Source organism: Cryptomeria japonica, chromosome 9 (assembly GCF_030272615.1).
Source record: "Cryptomeria japonica chromosome 9, Sugi_1.0, whole genome shotgun sequence".
NCBI classification, from domain to species: domain Eukaryota; kingdom Viridiplantae; phylum Streptophyta; class Pinopsida; order Cupressales; family Cupressaceae; genus Cryptomeria; species Cryptomeria japonica.
In genome coordinates, this window is record NC_081413.1 from 440679626 (window position 1) to 440702627 (window position 23002).

Here is a 23002-nt window from a genome sequence, read left to right on the forward strand (position 1 = left end):
CAAGTTCTTGATGAAATAGCTAGTGATTGTGGGGTCTTTCCCACTTAGTCATTCCATGAAAACATTCAGACCCCCCTGCTGAAGGATATCCCAGACTTCTTCGTTCTTTCTCCAATCAGAGCAAGAAGCAGGTTCAAATCTTTTCTTGTTACCTCCCATTTTTCTAGCACCTTCCTTGCAATGCCTTCTCTCATTTTGATAACTTCTCCTCTAGTTTCTGTGGTTATTCTGTAAGATCGCCCAAAATCTGTGCCAAATAATAATGATAAGACACCTATTTAAAAGCTCATTATCTTCAAGCAATCCCTGCATCAAAAAAGGTAGAAAGATCATTAGAAATAATGATTAAAAGTACCACGTTTCCTTGTATAGCTTCGGTCCTGATTGAGCAAGGATTTCATTTCACTTGCAATCTCCTTTTCACCATAACTAGTAATGATGTCTCCTAATTAGCAAGCTAGGTTGGCTACCCAATCAGTGCAAGAGTTGCCCTCCCTGTAAACATGTGTAAAAACACACATATCAAACTCCTCACTAATTTTCTTAGTAGCTTTAATAGCATTACTAATTGACCAAGACAGAGGGAATTTTATATTTAAACAATTGATAATGTTTAAGGAGTCTCCTTCAAACCAAACTTTAGTGCAATTGGCTTCTTTGGCAAGGATCATCCCATGATAAGCCGCCATTGCTTCGGCAATATGATTGGTCTGATTTCCTATGGGAATACATTTTATGATTTTACATACTCCCCATTCATCCCTTAGGACCACTCCACATCCTGCAACCCCCGGGTTTCCCTTAGAGGCCCCATCAAAATTGATTTTCATCCATCCCATAGGCAAGCTGATCCATATAACTCCCTCTCTAGGATTGCTATGGATGCTCTCTTGAGCCTTTAATCTCCACTTTTTATAGATAAATTGATCCTCCTTAGTGTTAGGATTATCAATACCACCTATAATATTTATATTTTCCACTATACTTCTTATTTTTTCAAACACAATTTTAGCCTTAGTAGTCTTTTCTCTGAAAACTCTATCATTTCTCTCTTTCCATAAACCCCAACACATGTGAGGTAAAGCGATTTTCCATAATAAGGTTGTAGTTTTGTTTTTTGAAGGATGGTGCCATGACTTGAAAATCTCCTGAATCGAGTTGGGGAAGCTCCAACTGATATTGAATTGATCCAGAAAACTTCCCCAAACATCAGCAGAAAAGGGGCAATGAAAGAGCATATGATTTATAGTTTCCTCATTCTGCTTACAGAGAATACAAAAACTAGGCATGCTGATACCTATTTTTCTGATATTTTCAGTAGTAATAATTTTGTCTTGAAGGGCTATCCAAAAGAAAATGTTGATCTTGGGGGTGAGGCCTTTCACCCAAGCTTTAGCCCAACAAGGACTTTCCATGTTGTTGAACTGTTGATGATATAGAGAGGCCACTATAAAAGTACCACTAGCTATGAGTTTCCAAATTAAATGGTCTTCTTCTTCAATCCTCACCATAGAGTTCATGACTTTATTCAGACTACCCAAAGACTGATCCACTTGAGATAAGTCTTTCCACTATCCATCTTTCCAGTAATCCTCCACCTTGGTTCCAAATCTTTCCTTGCATTGGTTCTGATATCTATTCCATTTAGGGTTTTCATTCAAAGCGGACTCCAGAAACCAAGGGTCCTCCTAGAACTGAATAAGATTCCCTTTCCCCAACTTCCATTTTGTACCTTTGATAATTAAGTCTCTAGTCCTAGAGACATTTTTCCAAATATTGGATCCAATTGGGATAATCTCCGCTTTGAGGAAACTTTGAAGATTCGGACATTGTCTTTTATATTTGTCGTCCCATATTTTATTCCACTCTCCTTGATTTCTATAACCTCTCCAAATCTGCTTGGCCATGAGGTAATCATTTATGTCTCTTATTCTTCTAAGGCCTATACCTCCTTTATTCATAGGCTTACAAACCTTCTCCCAAGCAATTAAGTTCATTCTCTTCTTCTCCTCAACCCCTGTCCATAAAAAAGATCTCTAAATTTTTTCAATGGCCTCAACATACTTAGTCAGAATCCTAAATAGACTGATGGCATAGAGAGGGATACTTTGAAGAGTGGTTTTTAGCAATTGAACCTTATCTGCTTGACTAAGAAGAGCTCCCTTCCATCCAGATAGCTTTTTGTGGAATTTATCCACCAAGGCTCCCCAAAAGGTGTCCGGAGGATCTTGGCCTAAGGGGAGCCCCAAATAAGCTGTAGGCAGACTATCAATTTGGCCACCAAGAATGTTACTAATTTTAATCCTCCTTCTCTCCGAGGTATTGATAAAATAAACAAAGCTTTTAGACTAGTTTATAAGCTAACCAGTAGCCTCTCCATAGTTATCCAAAGCCTTTTTTAGTCTTCTAGAATCCTTCACAATGTCTTTTCCCATTATTATAGAATCATCAACAAACTACCGATGAGAACATATTTGATCTGCCGAAGAAGGATTCAAACCACAAAACTCCCTTTTCTCAACCATCTTTCCAATACATTCCACAATGATGATAAATATTACTGGAGATAGAGGGTCCCCCTACCTAAGACCTCTTGATGCTTTAAAGAAAGGAGAGGGGGATCCATTCATTAAAACAAAGAAAGAAGCCGAAGAGACAAGTTGCCTAATAAGGCTAACACTTCTCGGACTAAAACCAAAAGAAAAGAGAACATCCATCATAAAATCCCAATCCACTCTATCGCAGGCTTTAGAGAGATCAAGCTTCAGAAAAAAAACCTTCTTTTTTAGAAAAAGCTAGAGAGTGGATATTTTCATGAACAGAGATGATAGAGTCCAAAATTTGTCTTCCCAGGACAAAACCGATTTGCTGAAGCAAAATGATGGAGGGAAGCAACTTTAGAATTCTAGAGTTTATGTATGTTAGGCATATGTAGATTTGGTTAAATAAATGTAATGGCATGTATGTGAAATATTTTTTGTAAGTTCTTTCCCAATTCTGAGTGACTCTGAAGCCCAAATAAGGCATTGGTATAGCTTGTTAAGGTTCATGATATTCTTGATGATCAATGAAAATGAATACAAGTCTTTCTTTTACATCTAGTTATGTTTAAAGGTGTAGGGTTTGCAGGAGTTTACACTGGTCTTCTATAAATTTTCAATTGCATAAAGTGATCTAGGAGGTTTACCCACCTAAGCTTAAGTTTAAGCTTGAAGTGAAGAATGTTTTTGTATAAATCTTGTTAAATGTTGTCTTTTGTTTCTGTTTCATGTTGTTTCTCTCCATAAGCGACAAAGGTTTGAGAATTATAATAGAGAAAACAAAGCAATCAGAAATTGAGAACAACAAAAATGGCGACTCTACTGGGGAGAGTCATAGTGTAAATCTATATTGCAGATCAATGCTTGTATTGCCAGAAGTTTGTTCAAATTTGTGTACCTGTGCCATCATGATTGGTTGCTTTATCCCTACATCTTATCATTCCCCTCTTTAAATATTGTGCTCTCGTTCTATTATCTCCTATGAATGATTTGCCGAGCTTAATAATTTCTTAATATTCCCAATTTGGGTGGCGACTCTAATAAAGAAAAAAACCAGTGTTCTTGACAAAGCATAATTCATTTTAAGGAAGCACATATAATGTAGATGGGGAGAAAAACAAGGTCTTACATGAGGACAAATCCTCAAGAGAGATTGCAAGAGGGATTGCCTAAACAAGCCCGAAAAGGTCAAAGGAGAATGGCTACACATGAACCAGTTAATGTTGTATAGATACACAAGAGTAATCATACAGGTAAGTCTTCTAAAATACCCATCTATGCAAATTCCAATACTTCTTCCCATGAATCTGAGCAAGACATCATGGGTTTTCATTCGGGTCTGTTTGGCAATAATGAGGATGTCCAAACTTTGCATCAAAAAGTCTCTGATACTAGTATTTATGGAAAAGATAGGAATAGTTCTAATGTTAGGATGGATTTTGTACCATGAACTATAGATGAAAATATTAGTTTGATTGATATTAATCAAGCCCATGTATCATATTCTAAAGAGGTTTTTGCAGATCCAAATGAAGTATCTCTGGAAATTGAGGTTTTTAATAGAAGAGGTCATCAGTTGATCTCTTTAAGAACATAGAAGGAAATGAACAAAGAAAATGAGATTAAAGATAAATTGATTGAGAGAGACAGGTTGTTGAGGCAGAATGTAGACCTTGAGCTATTTACCCAAGAAAAACCCAATAGTGAGGAAGAAGGCCCGGTTATCAAGGAAAATCTAACTATTAGGACCAATCCTACACATAAAATTATTGTGCAAGCTAGTAGAGAGGTTCATAGTGACCCATAACCCACTAGAAACACTATTGACAAAGGAAAAGAGAAGTTTATAGAGACTGGATCTGGGTCTAAAACTGCAGAAGAGATATCTTATAGATTATCTACACATGAAACAAAAATAGAAAGAATGAGAAGAGAAAAGGAAGATATGCAAAGAGAATTGGAGAGAGCTGAATTAGAAGCAACCAATAAAGAAGTTAAAAGAAAAATTGATTACTCAAAGGCTCCTCCCATAATCTCTCTTTCAACAGACCCAAATAAGCCATAGTTAGGTCCCGGAGACAACTGAGAGGGGGTGGGGGTGAATCAGTTGTCAAATAAATTCAAACCAAAAACAACTTAACTAAACTTAATGCTTAATACCAGTAAACCAAACTTTATGTCGGTAGATAGTTTATCAGTTAATTGCAGTATCGGTAAAGATTAATGCATAAAAAAAAAGACAATAACATCCACAACACAAAACACTAATGTTTGTACGTGGAAACCCTGTAAGGGGAAAAACCACGGTGGGAAACCTTACCCACAATCAGATGATACTACTGCAGATAGTATGTGTATACAAATGGGGTCTACAAATGCAAAAAGGCCAAGTGCCTAGAGCTCACTACTCAAACACAAATAGGAGTCACATTGACTACAATTAGATGGTTAAGTCCAATAATGATGTACTGCTCAAAATAGCATCTTCATATGTTGGATTCAGTACCGGAGTAGTTCTGATATGCCTTCACAAAAACCTTGCTTCACCTTCAAATGATGTCTGCATGTATAGCTCTGCTTATTCTTGCATATACCTTCTTACAATTCCTTTTTCCAATTGCATATCGATCTTACAAATAAGATCTTACATATATACCATAACCTAAGTCCAATTTTAGTAGGTCAGCTCTAAAAGATATTAAAATAAAATCAATTACAAGTAAATCAATAATCGATGCAATATCCAATTCAACATGTCGGCTTAATGTATTTACAATAACAACAAAATCATCTCCAAAGCCTGTCGTGCTGCTCTGGAATAGATAAGCCTACCGGTGCTTATTCTGGACCTATTTGTCGGTAACAACAAATATGCAAATACGAATATACCAATGAAAAAATCTCCAATACAAAGTGTCCAAATGATGTCTTCAACATAACCAAGTGCTTTCCATGTTATTCCAAGTGTCGATGAACATTATATCCCATCGGAACATTATATCCTGTCGGTGTACCAGATACCAGTGACTGTGCAAAAAGCCACTTGCTTGCCGATGAACATTGCCAATCCTCCAAAGTGCCAGAGTTGATAAGTGTTAATAGGTGTTGACATCAATGACAAAACCATATCAACATATCCAAAATACCAACAATTTCCCCCTTTGGCATTGATGGCAACACAAGATGGAAAAACCATCAAAGTGCCAAATCAGAAATGCCAAATACCAAAAACAAACAATCTCCCAAAAGAGATCATAACCAGAAATCAAAATTCAGATACAGAGAGGAATCAATCTCTCCCAAAGTAACAATCTCTCCCCCTGAGAGTAACATGTGTTTTTCCATATCAATCTCTCCCCCTTTGACATCAAATGCCAAAGTTACTACAAAACCAAGTTCAAATACAAAATACCAACCAATTCAGTATACCAACTACTCCCCCTGAGATGTATCTCTCCTCATCAAAGCCAGAGTAAAAGATTTCTCTGTTAATTCTGTTGGTCGATGACAAACATCAACTGTCTAAGTCTCTACCTATGGGGGTATGACCCAAAGCCGATCTCTGAGATATTCAAAAGTCTCCTTCGGCAAAGGCTTAGTGAAAATATCTGCAATCTATTCTTTAGTATTCACATAAACCAGTTTTAGTTCTTTTGCTTCAACATTCTCTTTCAGAAAATTCAGTTTGATAGAAACATGTTTAGTTCTAGAATATAGTACCAGATTCTTAGATATATCAATTGCTGTAGTGTTATCACAATAGATAGTTATAGGTTCCTTGCATTTGACCTTTATGTCCTTCAACATTTTCTTAAGCCATAATACCTATGTATAGTTAGTTGTTGCTGCAAAATATTATGATTCTACTGTTGATAAAGATGTGCAACTTTGTTTCTTACTCAACCAAGAAATCAATCTGCTTCCAATAAAAAATGCTCAATCGATGGTACTTTTTCTGTCATCCACATCTCCTACCCAATTTGCATCTGTGTATGCACATAATTCAAAATTTTCATCTCTAGGATACCATAAACCAAGATTTGTAGTCCCTTGTAAGTATCAGAAAATCCTTTTTACTACTGATTCATGATTTTCTTTAGGATTACTCTAAAATATTGAAAAGATACATACTCCATTCATAATATCAGGTCTTGTTTGTGTCAAATACAATAAACCTCCTATCATAGATTTGTACCTAGTCAGATTAACAGGTGTAAATTCATCCCTTAGTGATAATTTGTCATTTGTAGTCATAGGTGTGCTTACCGGTTTAGAGTTCTCCATCCCAAATTTATTTAGTAACTCCTTCAAGTACTTGGATTGACTCAAGAATATACCTTTATCGGTCTATGAAATCTGCAAACCTAAGAATTTAATCTCTCCAATCATAGACATTTCAAATTCTTGTTGCATTTCAATAGAAAATTCTTTACATAATCCATCTTCTCCTCCAAAGATTATATCATCAACAAAAACTTCTATAACCAAGATGTCATCATTAGTAACTTTATAGTATAAGTTGCTATCAACATTACCTTTAGAAAAACCAATCTTCAAAAGATATTTATCCAATCTAGCATACCAAGCTCTTGGAGCTTGCTTCAACCCATACAAAGCTTTCCTTAACCTGCAAACCATATCTTTGTTATTTGTCAAAGAAAATCCATCAGGTTGCTCAATGTAAACTTCTTCTTCAAGATCTCCATTCAAAAATGCACATTTAATATCCATTTGATATACTTTGTAGTTCTTATGTGCTGCAAAAGCCAAGAATAATTTGAGTGCCTTAATTCTAGCTACCAGTGCAAAGGTTTCATTATAATCAATTCCTTCTTTTTGAGAATATCCCTTACACACTAATCTTGCTTTATTTTTGATTACCTTACCATCTTCATTAAGTTTGTTTTTGAATACCCATTTTGTTCCAATTACATTTTTGTCTTTAGGCCGGGGAACTAATGTCCATGTGTTATTCTTCTCAATTTGTTCTAGTTCCTCTTCCATAGCTTTAATCTAGTGCTTATCTTCACATGCCTCATTAAATGATGATGGTTCAATTTGAGAAATAAGACATACCTCTTCATTTTCTAGTCTTCCTCTTGTCATAACTCCTTGATACTTGTTCCTAATTATCTGATTTTCAGAGTGATTCAGTCTTACATATTGGGGTGTCTCCATTTGCTGTTGTTCTTCAGTTACAGTGGATTTTTTAGATGATACCGGTGTAACAACATCTTCATTTTGTATCGGTGGGTTCAATGTAGGTTCATTTGTCAGTATCTTTATTGTCGGTTCAAAGTCTATATATCTTGAAGTTCCTCTAAACTATTCATTGATCTTCACATTTGTACTCTCAACAATTCTTTGTAGTCTCTTGTTAAAACATCTATATGCTTTTCTCTTAGATGAATAACCAAGAAATATTCCTTCATCACTTCTAGGATCAAATTTTCTAATATATTCATCTCTTCTAATATAGCCTTTACTTCCAAATATTCTGAAATATTTAAGAGTAGGAATAATACCAAACCATAGTTCATGAGGGGTCTTACTGGTTTCTCCTTTGATGTGAACTTTGTTGAATGTATAGACCGTTGTGCTTACTGCCTCTCTCCAATACACATGTGGTAGATTTTCTTCTGATAACATACTTCTAGCTACATCCAAGATAGTTTTGTTTTTCCTTTCTACAACTCCATTTTGTTGTGGTGTCTAGGGTGCTAATAACTGTCTTATGATTCCATTCATTTCACAGAATGTATTAAATTCCTTAGATGTAAATTCACCTCCTTGATCTGATCTTGGACATTTGATTTTCTTATCGGTTTCATTTTCTACCATCACCTTGAATAGTTTGAACTTCCCAAGTGCTTCTAATTTTTCTCTGAGAAAAGTAACCCAACACATTCTAGAATAGTCATCAATGATTAGCATGAAATATCTATCACCTTGTAAGCTTTTAGTTCTAGCTGAACCACATAAATCAGTGTGAATTAAGTCAAGAGCATCGTTGAATTTTTCTGGAATACTTTTAAAAGATGCTCTAACTTGTTTTCCAAATTGACATTCCTTACATACCAGATTATGAGGTTTAACAATGTTAGGTAAATCTCTAATTGCCTTAGTAGTACTGATTTTTACCATGCAATCAAAATTTACATGACAGACTCTCTTATGCCATAGCCAACTTTCATCAATATGTGCAATCAAGCATGTCTTTTCACTGTTATTCAAATGAAAGATATTACCTTTAGTTTGATTACCGGTTGCAATTTCCAACTAGTTCTATTCATAATTTTGCATTTTCCATTCTTGAATTGTAACTAAAATCCTTTTTCAACTAATTGACCAACACTCAAAAGATTATGCTTTAAATCATCAACATAGTAAACATTGTCAGTATTATGCTTACCATCAAGAGATATAGTACCTTTTCCTTTGATAAAACAAGCTTTATCATCTCCAAATCTTACCAGACCTCCATTATACTCCTAAAACGTCAAGAATTTACCTTTATCACTAGTCATATGATGTGAACATCCTGAATCAATGATCCATTCATCCTTAACTTCAACTTTAGCTGCTAGGGCCTGCTCTACCAGTTGAACAATAGGTGTCGGTTGATCTTCTGTTATAGCAAAAAAGACCCATCCATTGTTTGTCAGATCCTCATTAGAATCATCAATGACTCCTTCATCAGCAAGATAACAAGATTTATCTTTATTCTTCTTAAATCTGTTTTGCAATTTTGACTATGGAATCTCCTTCATTCAATGTTTCCAAATGATCCTAAATAGCTTTGGCAGTAGACCTATCTAATAATCTCATGATTTTCTGATCTAATAATGCGCTCAAAAGTGCTTCCCTTGCTTTGCAATCATTTTCTTCATCTTTTCCTAAGGTAGGTGGATTAGGCTGACTTTGAGTAGGAGCAATATAGCCATTCTTTGTAACATCCTAGATGTCCTTTCCAACGCAATTTAGATGTGTCTCCATTCTAATCTTCCATATGCCATAGTTGGTTCCATCAAGTTTAGGATTGTCCTTCCTGAAATAGTTAGTAGACATTGGATCTCCTCAAGCTGTTAAACTTCTGCAAAAAGAGGACTAGGCTCTAAAACCAATTATTAGGTCCTAGAGACAACTGAGAGGGGGGGAGGGGGGTGAATCAGTTGTCAAATAAATTCAAACCAAAAACAACTTAACTAAACTTAATGCTTAATATCGGTAAACAAAACTTTATGCTGGTAGACAGTTTATTAGTTAATTGCAGTACCGGTAAAGATTAATGCATGAAAACAGAAAGACAATAACATCCATAATACATAACACCAATGTTTGTACGTGGAAACCCTGTAAGAGGAAAAACCACGGTGGGAAACCTTACCCACAATCAGATGATACTACTGCAGATAGTATGTGTATACAAATGGGGTTTGCACATGTAGAAAGGCCAAGTGCCTAGAGCTCACTGCTCAAACACAAATAGGAGTGACACTAACTACAATTAGATAGTTAAGTCCAATAAAGATGTACTGCTCAAAATAGCATCTTCATATGTTGGATTCAGTACCGGTGTAGTTCTAATATGCCTTCACAAAAAACTCGCTTCACCTTCAAATGATGTCTGCATGTATAGCTCTACTTATTCTCGCATATACCTTCTTACAATTCCTTTTTCCAATCACATATCAATCTTACAAATAAGATCTTACATATATACCATAACCTAAGACCAGTTTTAGTATGTCAGCTCTAAAAGATATTACAATAAAATCAATTACAAGTAAATCAATAACTGATGCAATATCCGATTCAACATGTTGGCATTTACAATAACAACAAAATCATCTCCAAAGCGTGCCATGCTGATCTGGAATAGATAAGCATGTCGGTGCTTATTCTGGACCTATTTTCTAGTAACAACAAATATGCAAATACGAATATACCAATGAACAAATCTCCCATACAAAGTGTGTTGGCATTTCAATTAGGATATTGAGAAGGTTGTTGATAATTATGGATATAACTGATTAAGGATGTTTACTGTCTTCACAATATTATTTTGTTATTGATGTCAAGAAATTGATTTTCTGATTTAGTATGATGTTGCCATATCTTAAGAAGTATGTTTTGAAGAGAATTAAGATGTCGGTAAAAGACACAGAAAGAATGTGATGAATAAGGGGAGGAATAATTTATTCAGTGGGCAACTATTACTGAGTTAGACAATGATGAGATCATGTTGTTTAGATTGTTTTGATATCCTACTTATACTATTGTTTGTAAGGTTAATACTATACTATGTTACCGAGCAAGGAACCTAGTCCATAAACCCTAAGGTTATCGCTATCAGTTAATAAAGGTGGAATGTCTACCAAGTGAAGTTTAGTATTTACTGAGTTACAACCAAGTAATAATAGAATGCATTGGATGTATACATGTGTTATTTAATGATGGAAGCTGATGAGCTAGTTATGATTAAATGATTGATACAACGTGTATGAAGTTTGTTAAGGATCTATGGCAATGGAAGATCGGCAGGAAGATCTACAGCTTAGATTGAACCGCAATACCTTTAGCACAAGTTCCAAGAAATATATGCAAGTTCCCAAGCGAGGTAAAACATTTTCAGATCGAAGGATACATTGAACCTGGTCAAGATTGAAGATCTAATGGCTATGATTGATCATGGGAAATGTGATCAAAGAGATTAAGCGGTTAGCAAATTGTTTATAAATAAGGAAATGTTGATAAACAATGTATGCGGGCAAGTGTAAGCACAGGGATGCTACATAGTGATTACCGAGCACAAAAGCTTGAAGACTTGTTTGAATAATAGAGTAAGGAGCCCAGCAGAGGGACAAGATAAGTCCTATGACTAGATTGTATTGAGAAAATAAGAATCTGCTTCAGCATTTTAGATGCAAAGTTGCAGACATACTCATTACTGTTATTTATTTGTAAGTGACAGAAAATCTCTTAACCGAGTGGACTTAACAGTCTTATTTGTAAATCCTCTAGCAAGGTGACATTCTGATTGAGTGTTTGAAACCCTTTAACAAGGTCACCTCTAACAAGGTGAAGATCCTAACAGATCTGAGGGAAATTCCTTAACCGAGTCACATCTAGCAATGTGTTTGTAATCTTTAACAGGATTTGCTTTTAACCGAGCATACTCTAGAAGAGTATATTTCTTAGTGGGTCCTAAATCCCATAGTGGTTTTTCCCTATTTGGGTTTCCACATTAAATCTAGTGTTATGAGTGTTGTTATGATTATGTGTTCTTAAGTTTGCATGTTTTACAGTTTTGGTTACATATATCTGTTAAAGCTACCGAGGTTGAATCTGTTGAATATATTGAAGATTAAGTTTGTATGATTCACCCCCCCCCCTCTCATCTTATTAATAATTGGCATCAGAGTTATCAAAGTGTCCAAACGATGTCTTCAACATAACCAAGTATTTTCCATGTTATTCCAAGTGTCGGTGAACATTATATCCTATCCGTGTACCAGATACCGATGATTGTGCAAAAAGTCACTTGCTTGCCGGTGAAAATTGCCAATCCTCCAAAGTGCCAGAGTTGATAAGTGTTAATAGGTGTTGACATCAATGACAAAACCATATCAACATATCCAAAATACCAACAGCCACCACCTCAGCATGTCTCACATCTTGCACTGAAAATTTAGTCAACCTTACCTGTGAGTATTGTTCCAGTAAATCAAGTTCCTATTACCAATCAAAATAACCAAGTCCCTCTAACTCATGGTCCTAATATGAGAATGAACATGGGTAATAATCCTACTGGTAACCAATTCCAAAGAAGACCCATTAATCTAGAGTTGTATAGACAACATTTCCTTGAGGGAATCCCTAGATACCCAAACCATGTTCCTATTGAACTGAGGGGCATGCTTCAAAAATTTGCTGGAAACAATGCCATAAGTGTAGAGGAGCATTTAAAGTTTTCAATGCAAGGTTTCAGAAGGCAATTCAAAGGCTTTTTCAAGTAATGAGATTAGATGAAAATGTGTGTTTACTTACTTACTTACTATAATGCTTTTGATCCCAAAATGGCTTATATCCTCAGGGATAAAAACCCACATAGTTTAAGAGATGCTTTTAGAATTTCTATAAATAAAGAAAGTAATAGGAAAGCATTTGGGAAGGTAGGATGGAGGATGGATGGTGGACTATGGCAAGAGACAAATCCTCAACAAAATAAAGCTCCTAAGGAAGAGGATAAAATTGAAAAGCTTATGATTGCCATGAAAGATCTTATTGCCAAAAAGAGTAAAAATGACAAACCTCACTACAATTGGCAAGATAGGCCTCCTAGGTTACATGACATGCCATATAACACCACTTGGAAGGATGGTAAACCTATCCAAGATAAGCCAAAAAACACAAATAACCAAGATACACCTGATCCCTTGAAAGGTGGAAATGTGCATAATATGGAAAACACTCCCTGGTGTACAACTTGTAATGGGCTACATTCTCCTTACCAATATGTTATGGCTTAGGAATTAAATGAATCTATGATAGGTGATGGTGAGTTGAGGTATCAGAATGAGGATAGGCATGTTGTCGATATGTTTAAAATTATTGTTGAAAGTGAGGATGAGTCCTCACAAAGTGAAGCTAGCAAGTATGATACACTGAGTCACAATGAAGGTTATCAAGGGAAGCTAACAATTGATTGGCACCCTACTTTGAATGTGGTGACAATTTAGGATGAAGAAGTTCATCTCAGAAGACCCAATGAAGAAGAGGTAAAAAATCTCACTAAAGCTGCTATAGCCAAAGCCAAACATAACTACAAATTGAGAATTAACAAAAAGGATGGAGATCATGGTGCGCCTGGTTCTATGTTTATGAAAGAAGTGTCTCAGAAAAAGATGGTAGGCAATAACACTTCAGCCAAAGATGACCTTGCAAAAGAGGACCGATCCAAAGATTTGGGAAAGAATGCATATAACTATACTATTGTCACTTTACAAGGGACTGCTGCAACAAGAAAGGCAAGCCAACCAAAAAAATAGAATGATAAAGCACATACTGAGTTGATTGTTAGCCCCACATTTGATATGACTAAGGCTTTGACCCAAATGAAAGTTACAGTGCCATTGGTAGAACTGTTGAAAATAAAAGAGCAGAGAGAAGTTGCTCTTTCTTTATTTTCTAATGTATCAGACAATAGTGCATCTTTACCTGTAGATACCAAGAAGGATGAAAAGGATCAGGAGCAACAAATTCCAAAGATATATGTTGGAACAAATATCACTCAAGAACCTTCCTAGGTTGATCCTTTTTATGTAACTTTATTATTCAATAATAGGTTAATTAAAAATTGTATGACAGACTCTAGTGCTGCTGCAAATGTGATGCCATATGGTGTCGTGAAGGAATTCAGATTATCAGTGAGTACTATGTATGGGAAATGTTATGCCATGGACAATAGAGAAGTACCTGTGGTAGGTACAATGAAGGATGTAGAGATAAAAATAGCAGCATTCCCTGAAGCCACTTAAAAGATGGATGTTATAGTGACTGACACTAAACCAAACTATGGAATGTTGTTATCTAGGCAATGAGCTGCAACAGTTCGGGGGAATGTTCAATTATACCTTTCATATGTAACTATCCCAGTGAATGGAAATCAGGTTAAGTTGTATAGGGAACCACATGCCCCAAAGGTTATCGAAAAAATAGACCCTAATATGTTGAATTGTATGACTGATGTGGACCTTGACAATTTTAGAGTACAGCCATTTCAACCTCAATTGAAGAATAATGATCCCATTGTCAATGAATTGGAATCTCAACAAGAAGGCTTGTAGCACATGTACTTTGATGGAGAATTCTCTAAAGAAAGATCTGGAGCAGGAGTACTTTTTGTATCCCCTTCAGGTATCACTTTCAAATACTCTTTTCTGCTAGCCTTCAAATGTACAAATAACACAGCTGAATATGAGGCCTTATTATTGGAGCTGGAAATTGCTAAGAAGCATGGAATTCAGTCATTAAGAGTATTTAGGGATTGAAGATTGGTAGTTTTCTAGATAAAGTCAAGATATGCATCAAAAAATGACTATTTGAAAAGGTACAAACATGTTGTTTGGGATGTAATTGAGTATTTTGATGCATTTTCTATTGACTAGATTGAAAGATCAAAGAACATTATGGTGGAATTTTTAGCTAATGTTGCATTGAAAAATGATGGTGTAACATTGACCGGTGTATCTACAGTTGAGGTTAAAGCAAGACCTCCTATTCCGGATAATGTGTATAATTGGCAGGTATTTGTAGATGATGATGATATACTCAAATTTATACAATGCATTGATGATTATGATGGATAGAAAATTGATTGCAATGCATTACTAGAAGTAGTGGATGAGAGAGAAATAGTATTTGGAAATGACATGGTTCAGTTAGAAACTAATGAAATACCCAGAGGATTGGTAGAACTGGAGGGTATGTTCAGCTATAGTGATAGTCATTTGCACCAAAAGTCAACTACTAAAATGGAAGAATTGGAGGAAGTGAACTTAGGGAGAGAATCATTCCCTAAGTTAGTATATATTTGGAAGAATGTACCTCCCCATGTTAAGACCAACCTCATTAACTTATTAAGAAAGTACAAGCATATTTTTGCTTGGTCCTATGAGGACCTAAAGGCATATAAACAAGACTTATTTCAAGATGAAATTCCTTTGCATCCAGATGCTAAGCCTTTTCGACAGAAGAAGAGACCTATCAACCCCCTTTTGGAGACCAAGATGCAAAAAGAACTAATCAAGTTGAGAGAAGGGGGGATTATCAATCCTATAAGATATTCTTCATGGGTGTCCAATTTAGTACCTATTAGGAAAAAGAAAGGGGACATAAGGCTTTGTGTTGATTTCAGAAATTTGAATGTTGCCTCTCTAAAAGACAATTATTCTTCCCCCAATATGGAGGCTATGTTGGAAAGAGTAACTGGCTATGATTTGTTGTCCATGATGGATGGGTTCGCAGGTTATAATCAGGTATTAGTAAAAGAGGCTGAGCAATTCAAGGCTGCTTTTACTATCCCTTGGGGTACATATGTTTATGTGAGAATGCCATTTGGCCTAAAGAATGCTGGAGCTACTTTTCAGAGAGCAATGGATGTAGCTTTTAAGGAATTTATCAACATCATCATGGTTGTTTACCAGGATGATTTAACATGCTGCTCTAAGAAAGTTGATGACCACTGCTGTAATTTGGAAAAGATTTTTAGCAAGGCTCTGGAGTTTGGTGTGTCCTTGAACCCAAAGAAATGTCATTTTGCAGCCACTGAAGGCAAGTTACTAGGGCATATTGTCTCCAAGGAAGGGGCTAGAATAGACCCTGAAAGGATTGAAGCTATAAATAATGTACCTGAGCCAAAGAATATCAAAGGAATCCAGTCTTTTTTGGGCAAGGTAAATTTTATCAGAAGATTTATAACTAACTTTGCTGAAATTGTTAAGCCTATTGTCAAATTACTTAAAAAGGATGAAAATTTTTTGGGGGATGAAGAAGTTGCACAAGCTTTTGACAAAGTTAAGAGGGCTATTTAGGAGGCAATAGTGTTGAAATCTCTTGATTACAGTAAGCCTTTCTCATTATTTTTTTGTGCTTCTTATCACATGGTAGCAACAGTTTTACTTCAAAAGGATGGTGAGGGATATGAACACCCAATTGCTTTTTATAGCAACTCCTAACAAGTTGTTGAGTTGAAATATGAAATCATGGAGAAGCAAGCATATGCTCTAGTCAAGGTTGTAAAATAATTTAGGCAATATCTTGTAAATGCAAAAATAGTTTCTTATGTCCCACATGTAGCTATTAAGGACATTTTATCTCAGTCTGAGGTTACTGGCAAATGGTGCAAGTGGATAACTCGAATAAAGGAGTCTGACTTAGAAATCCTTATCACTAAACTGGTAAGAGGACTAGGCCTCGCTAAGTTGGTGGCAGAATCAAATCTGGTTGATGTTGGTGTTAATAATGTTGAAATTAAGGAAGTCCTGGTTACTAGTATTGAGAGATAGCCTTGGTACTCAGAAGTAGTGCATTTTCTGAGAGATGCAACTTATTCAGAAGGAATGACTCAGAATCATAGAAGGACGCTGAAATTGAAGTCTCAAAAATATGTCCTTATTCAAGGTGATTTATATTGGCGAAATAGAGATGGGGTATTACTGATGTGCCTAGATGATTCCCAAGCTCAAGGGATGCTGACAGAAATGCACAATGGAGTATGTGGAGGTCATTACTCAGCCAAGACCATAGCTAGTAAAATAGTCAGGGAAGGATACTATTGGCCCACCTTGGTTAAAGATGCCCATGAGCATGTTCAGAAGTGTGATCTGTGTCAAAAATTTTCCTCTAAGTTAAACTATGAAGGAGCTTTGCCCATTAACCCTATTGTAGTGGAAACCCCTTTTGTCCAATGGGGCATTGATGTTATTGGGGAGATAGAAGAGAAATCAAGTAGAGGTCACAGATGGATCATGGTGGCTACCGATTACTTTACTAAATGGATTGAGGCCATACCCACTAAAAGGGAAACTAGTAAAGTTGTCATTGAATTTCTTATGGATAATGTGATAACACGGTTTGGTGTGCCTATGAAATTAATAATGGATAATGCCATGAGCTTTAGATCAGAGGAATTCATGGAATTTTGTGCTAGCCATGGAATTATGATGTCGTATTCCTCACCATACCATCCACAAGGAAATGGCCAAGTAAGATCCAGCAATAAAAGCCTCCTGAATATTATAACAAAAATTCTTGAGCAAAATAAAAGGTCTTGGGATCGGAAAGTCAAGTTAGCCTTATGGGTAGATAGGATTACTGTGAAGAAAGAAATTGGTGTTTCACCATTTGAATTGGTTTATGGAACACAGACTAGGGTACCAATTAATAACCTTCTCCCTGTGTACAAATTCCTACAAGCTAAGGAATTGGAATTATCAAAACCCATGGAAGACAGAATGATTCAGATGGTGGAAATGGAAGAAATCAGAACCATGGCTCATAAAATAAACTTGAAGATCCAATTACAATCCAAGTATCTTTTCGACAAGAGAACCACATCAACAAAATTTCAAATTGGTGACATGGTTCTTCAATAGAATGCAAGAGGACAAGATAAGAGTAAGCATAAGAAATTTGAATCACTATGGATAGGCCCTTTATTGTCTGTGATATCAACAGAAAGGATGCATACTTCTTGAAAAGAATGAATGGTGAAGTATAATGATTTCTCATGCATGGACAATTCTTGAAGTATTACTTCCCTTAATTTTTGCTTAAGTCCATGCACAGTAGGTTGTAGGCTTTACATATTAGGTTTGTTTATGTTGCTTTTGGGCTTGTTTTTGTTTTGGTCTGCTTTCCATGGTTTTCTATGTTCTTGTGTTGGTCTCACATCCAACCATCCACAATCAGATCTATTGTTGTCATTATTTTGAGTATTGGGAGTTTTTCCTTGCAATCCCTAAAATTTCCAGTTCTTTCAGAGTTATATTCATTTCTAAGGGTTGATGTTTTGAGGGTTCAGGGTTTTGTAATTTTAATTTTTCATTATTCAGGCCTTTCATTTATGTTTCCTCATTACCTTTTTCCACTTAAGTGGAAGGGTCGGTCCGTCATTAGAAGGGGGGCCCCTTTTAAAGTCTTGGCCTAAGCAGGTTATAATATTTTATTCACTTGTCACCTTTTTCCTAAGTTTTATTTCCCTTTTATTTGTCTGTCAAGTTTTGTAATGCTCGTGCAAGTTATTGTTGATCCGATAGTTATCGTTGATTCGCAATGCAAAGGTGCATCAATGTTACCCTTCGCAAAATAGCGAAAAACCACGTGTGGAAAAAGTAAAATAAAGATCGTGCATCTTAAAACTGATCAGACGACTATCGCTGGTTTACTATTTGAAGTGGCAGGAAAGTTACCCTTCACGAAATAGCGAAAAGGTGGTGGGCCCGATAGGTAAGTGACTCCCGAGTTAAAGATTGAGCAGGTTGTAGATGATCAGATGACTATCACTGGTTTGCTATTTGAAGGTGCACAAAGGTTACCCTTTGCGAAACAATGACCGATGAGCTGGTTGTTCGGTGGTAGATAAAGGGGCTGTTATGTGGCAGGTTAGGTGGCAAGACAGTTGGATGTATGGATGAAGCAGAGGGTGATCTATTGATAGGACGCATGGTTCCAAAATGGATTTTCAATTGGTTCGTTAAATAAAGTAGCAGTGTTGATGGAATTCCTGGTTTGGTGAGACACGCGGTGGCTAGAATGTGGAGCCCGATAGATTTCTTGAGAAAATAAGTGATAGACACGTCGAGACATCTGGCGGAAGTGTGTAGGCGAGTAGATTTACATAAGGGGCCCACTTTAAAGGCTAAGGTAGTTAATGACCGAGCACATTCGAAGATGATCAGCGGTTGTCACTGATTTGCAATGCGAAGGTACATGAAGGATACCTTTCGCGAAATAGCGACAAACCACTAGCGGTGGCGGTTAAAGTTAGTTGTAAAGGCAAATGGTTAAGGTGGAGAATAAAGATCAAGCAGTTAGTTGTTGATCTGATGGACGTCGTTGTGTCGCAAAGGGAGGTAGCATGAAAGTTACCCTTCATGAAACAACGAAAAGGTTGTGGGGCCCATTTTAAAGAGGATGACTCAGGTAAGGTAAAGGACATGCAAGTTTTACATGATCTCATGACTATTGTTGAACCACTATGAGGAGAAGCTCGACTGTTAAGAACCGCAAACCAGCGACAAAAGACAAAATAATTAGAGAAATTTTGTTGTCCATTGGAGCCAATTTTTGAATTCGATTTATGAATTAATTGCCAAAGCATGTGCCATAATTGACTCTAATCAATGCTCAGTTTCCATAATAATCCTTACACGAGTTGAAGCTTTTTGTATGCGTTTAAGGAATCTTGCAGAAGAACCAATGCACAGGGCAAAATTTCTCAGGCAACAAGTAAGTTTCTTGGAATTGTTTAAATAATTGCAGTTTGCTTGGTGTCACTGGATGTTTGAATTTCCGAAGAGTATGTTTGAAATTCCATTGAAATAAGTATAATTCTGAGATCGCACCATGAAGAGAATTCAAAGGGAAGGTTGATTATCATGAGAGAGCCATTTGTGATGATTTTCTAGAGCAATTAACTTAGTCCACTAATAGTTACGCTAGAATAAAGGAATTGGTGCCTAAGTCTCCCCGCCTGAGAATCGGCGATGGTCTATATGATAAAGGGAACTGGTTGAGAGATTCCTAGATATGAATGGCAGGCCCATGACTCTTCAAAGTGGGGTTTAGTCAACAAAATTCTCCTGCTCCAATTAATAGCATATGGGAGCTAGATGATGGGAAGCTTATAGTCTCTAGGGATTTTCATGGACATAGACCTGTTAATCCAAATTGCAAACAATTATGATCCCAATACCAGGACTATGAGGAATGTAAATGGTGGGTCTCTAATTGAAATAAATGATGATGAGTTCAGCAGAGTTTTCCAACTTAGTGAGGTGTAAAATTATTTGGAGCCTATCAATTTTGAAATGTTGGCGAAGGTCTATGAGGCACAAATAGATCACCTTTGAAATGGCCCCTTGAAGGAATTCTTTGCCAAAATAGGAGGACTGGCAGTAGTAGGCCCAAGCACCATGGAACCTTTCTCATTAAATTTATTTAATTTGAGGGATAAGGGAATGTATTCGTCCTTATGTCAAATTCTTGGGGAAGATGCGTAAATTACCATGCCAACCCACTATATGCTCATGATAGCACATATTTTGAGCCCATCTATGCTAGTGACTTTTGATTTTGCACCTTATCTCACTGATACCATTCATGAGGGATTGATAGGGATAAAGAATGCTTAGATGGACAAACCTTTTGGATGGTATTCTCTCCTCATGCAAATGTTTTTATTTAAAAGTGCTGAATATTTTGCTAATGAAATGGACTTGCTCAAGCAAAAGGATGGAGAGGAGATGCCTATTCAGTTATGGAGCACAATTTTGTCTTGGGATAGAGAAGATGCAAGTTACTTAAAGTTTGAATTCCTTGAATTCCTTATGCCTAAAGAATTTTCTAAAGACATCAAAATTGTACACAAGTGGGGTGATATATATTTGAAACCAGTCTCCATTGTGTTCAAAGTTTATGGTTTTAGAGGAACTCCATATCTGTTACCCTATCAAATCCCTTTGAAAATAGGAATTGCTAAGGTCTTGAGATAAATTGGAGGCCTACATGAAGTAGAATTTATTAATAAGGGGAAGGGAACAATTTTCCCAACTGTTACCCTAGCACATCAATTTGTAATCACCAAGGCTAGTTGGACAAATTTTGATGATTTCTTTCAGACATATAGGTTATCTACTGCAGTGGCGAGGTTTGCTGATCCAGAGGATTTATTTAATAGTATATTTAAGAAGAGAGCTAGATGTGTAGGTAAGGCCCACCAGTTTCACTTCCCTGAGGACTTAATAAGAAATGAGTTCAATTTAGATGAGCAAGAAGTCAGGAAGGAAAAATGGATAGCCATCAAGAAAACCTTGGATTTCATCCACTGTTTTGACAGCAGTTATGATCCCTTGGTTAGCTTTCATCCTTTTGAAGAAAAGATTAAGTTTTTGGTAGTTTATTTTGAGGATTTAATGCAAACCTTGAAGGAGAAGGAGGTTGTGATGAAAGCTAATCCTGAAGAGGCTAAACTACTTTTAGCCAAGCCTTCCTATGCCAAGGTGATTCCCCCAAGTGAATATGTAATGCATAAAAGGTCAAAATATAGTGTACTAATGTCAATAAGAGATGAGCCTTCTACTTCAAAAGAAAAAATGGTAATAGAAGATGTGGTTAAAGTCCAAGATTCCCCTAAAAGGTAGAGGGTAGGGAAGGAAGTGTAGACAAGTGAGATTTTGTATTCTCCTTCCCAATCCCCAATACATATAGGAGATGAGCAAGCAGTAGCAGAGCAACTATTGCAATTAGGAAGTCTTGGGGAAATTCCTTACACATATGAAGAATTGCAAGAAGGAATGTCGGAGGAACCAGCAAGTGCCCAAATGGACTTGATTGTAGAGGAATTTATAGGTAAATAACTGGACCCTGTCATTAAGTAGGCCAGTGAGGAGTTTCTGGAAGATGATAGTTTTGTCAAAATAGGATCCTTTTTGCAGTTTGTTTGGAGAAAAAATATAGAACAATTCAAGGCAAGATGTAAGAAGAGGAAAAATGAATGTCCTCACAAAGATACATCCACAGTTGAGGCAGATGTAAAGCAATAAAATGTTGACAGAATTTGAGGCCATTACCCCAGAGAAAGGAAGGAAGATGATTACAGAAGCTCGAGTTTTCATTCTCCCTGAATGGGACATAGAAGATGCATTAATTCTTGAAGCAGTAAGGAAAGAAACAAAGCCCCTGGATTGAGTGACCTATAGTAATGATCATGTTGCCTTAGTCATGTGGTCATTAAGAAGGGAGGAGATCAAAAAGAGGAAAGACTCCTCAAAAGTCAGCTATTCTGGAGGCATGATTGTGAAGAGAGTCAAGGACATAGGGGTGGTGGAGGCTGCTAGTACAATTTTGGAATCCGAAAAATTCAATATGGCTATAGTTGAAAAAGAGGCCAAGGAAAAGGCCGATCTCCACGTAAAGTTGGAGTTAATCCTAAAAGTTTATAATGAGGCTAAAATTGAAATAGCTCAAAAGGATAGTACAATGGCAAAATTGAAGAATAAAATAGCAAGGCAACATCAGAAAGGTGAATCTTCTACCTTGATGATTGCCTCCTCTCTAGCCAAACCTCCATCTACTATTCTAATCATTGAGTTTCCCCTTTCCCCTATGACTCTCGGTTTCTAGTCCACTGAGACTATCCAGGATGCAAAGGAAAAATTGAAGTGGGCTCAGGCCATGTTTGCAAGTAAATATTGGTAGAAGATCAAGGGCACAATTTTGAAGTTTGCTAACATAGTCGGGGCTTCTATTGTGTATATATATATGAAGAGATTTTTGAGCATGTTGACTGCTTTAAAGGAGGACAAGGCTATTCTTTAGTTAATTTTGAATAAATGAATGGCTAGGGAGGTGGATTTGGAACTTATGTGCTCATCCCATGAAGAGGCAGATGTTGATGCCACTATTAAATCCACTTGTGATTTGGTAAAAGTTATGTCTAGAAAGAAAAGAAAAGCTATATAGAAAAGAGTATGCTAACCAAAAGTTTGAATTATTTCCTGGGGGTTTTATTGGCACTAACAAGTTGAAAGATGAAGAGGTGTGGCTTGACGAGTTAGGCCATAAATTAAGACAATGGATAAATGATGTCATCAATTCAGATGATACATCTTTATTCATTCGAACAATTGAGGAAATTGAAAAGATAAAGTCACATTATGGTTTTCTGGAAATTGAAG